Genomic DNA, 2,049 nt, shown 5'->3' with positions numbered 1-2,049 from the left:
GGTGTGGTTGGGGGTGTGTCACTAGTGCCATTTATAAATTTTTATCATAAAACCTTAAAGCTGCTTAAAAATTCGGATGTACTTAGGTGAGAAGATGGACCAATATTCCTCCTTGCATTCTTCTAGAAGTAGCCACTTGATCAGTAGAAATTAATGATATTTTGGTTGTGACAAGTACTTACATTTATGATCTTACTTGCCTCTCCTAATTGTGCATTTTGTGACCTTCTTTGCACATGGTCAAATTATCTCTATTGATTTCATCTCATTTTCTACGAAATTAGTCCAATATCTAACTGATGAAGATATTTATGCATTTCCCATCGTATGTCTTAGCGTACCATATCCATAACCTTATACCCGGCTTGTTCAAGGGTACATTAGTTGAGCGGGGCATTTTGGTCATTGAAGGGCCGAATTGCAGGAGCTCTTATCTAAGGATTTGAGGGACTGAGGAGCAATTTTGAAGACTTGAGGGCCTTAATATGGAGTTATTGAAGATTTGAGGAACTAAAAGAAAAGGAAACAAAATTTTTTTTTAAAGACACCTTAGCCCAACATCAACTGTTAAAAGAAAAAAATCACACGTGTGAATAAACATAAATATCACTCATGAGTTTTGTACTCTTTCGGAAGAAGAAAACTGTACATTGCTTGTGTTTCTGTAATGGGTATTGGTACAATGGTACTAAACTCCATGTATATACATTAAATATATTTTCTCAAACAATAAGGAAACAACACAATATTCAACATAACGGGCCTTTACCCAAATCCTCGTAGCTTTCACAATTAAGGTTTTGGATCATTTAGACATTAGTCCCTCAAATCTTCACTAATTTCCATACTAGTCTCTCAAATATTTGAAATCGCTCGCGAGTCCCTCAAATCCCGAGGGGCCTAGCGACTAGGTGCCTCAATGACCAAAATACCCCTCGGTTTAGGTTCTCCCCAGAACTACTTCTGTTCAGAAGAGCATTAGCTTTTAGCCGAGGGGTTCTTTGATTGTGGGACCAAATCGCAAGACCCCATGGAATTTGGGGGACGCGTTGGGCAAAAGGATTTGAATGACTAATACGAAGCTACCGAAGATATCAGGGACTAATATCTAAATAACACTTAAAAGGTTTCAACATTTCCCTGAAGCATTTGGTGGAAAATAGTGCTTGCCTTGATTCCCATGAGGTGCTGGCGGCCTATCTCCTGTCCTCTCTCCAAATACCGTTGACTTCTCGTCTGAGGAAAAAGAAATATTAAAAGAAAGAAAATAAGAATTATATTCAAGAGAAAAATCAAAATAATCAAATAACTAACAGACCAATTTTGTAGAATAAGTGAATTACCTTGTCTATCTAGAATGGGAAAAAAAATAAATAAAGTAAAAAGAAAATGAATCCCTAGTAAACAAAATTACCTCCATCCACCAAACCCAACTTCATGGCATAGAGATAAGCAAGCAAAATGAGCAAAAACAACAACCACTTGAAGGAAGAGATACCCATTAATCAAAATCCTTGTGAAGTTGATTCAAGTAATATAAGCACTACAACTTTCAAAATTTTCATATTTTTAAAGCAAGGAGCATTCATTAGCCATCGTGTGCGCCTACTATCAAAATTAAGGAGCTACCACCCACTTTTTGAAGATAATAAAATTATCAATTACATCTTTTCAGAGTTTGGTGATGGGCCTCTCTCGGGTCAAAATCAAAATAGCAACACCTGGCCCTTTACTAGTCCTTTGATCGCTTGGAACTCTTAAGAAATATGAAAATTGTACTCAGTTTGATGAATACAAAAGAGTTTACCGAGGGATACCTCCCTTTCATCCTTGTCGTCTTTCCTCTGCTTACTCTAAACCGTGCTTTCCTTATGATGTTGACAAGATGGATTGCCCACAACTTTCACTTCTAGAAACTGGTTTCTTAATTTGTATAAGAAAATAGGTTGGCTGCATGGAAGAGGTAGGTGAGAGAGCCCTGGTAGTGACTTCATAACTCTAGCCTTGAGATTTTCATTTTATATTCAGGTAAAGGAAACATACTCGTAA

General features: G+C 36.9%; 1 long non-coding RNA gene across 1 annotated transcript; it reads right to left on the bottom strand.

The window, feature by feature from the left end:
- On the bottom strand, positions 628-1,590 carry LOC109844366. The gene is made up of 2 exons (XR_002248004.1): positions 1,415-1,590; positions 628-1,236 (listed from the first exon to the last, which is right to left on the bottom strand). It is a non-coding gene; the product is annotated as an uncharacterized LOC109844366 (long non-coding RNA).

This window comes from Asparagus officinalis, chromosome 1 (assembly GCF_001876935.1).
Source record: "Asparagus officinalis chromosome 1, Aspof.V1, whole genome shotgun sequence".
In the NCBI taxonomy this organism is placed as follows: Eukaryota; Viridiplantae; Streptophyta; class Magnoliopsida; order Asparagales; family Asparagaceae; genus Asparagus; species Asparagus officinalis.
The sequence above is the reverse complement of the archived record's forward strand: the minus strand, read 5'-3'. Positions and strand labels throughout refer to the sequence as shown.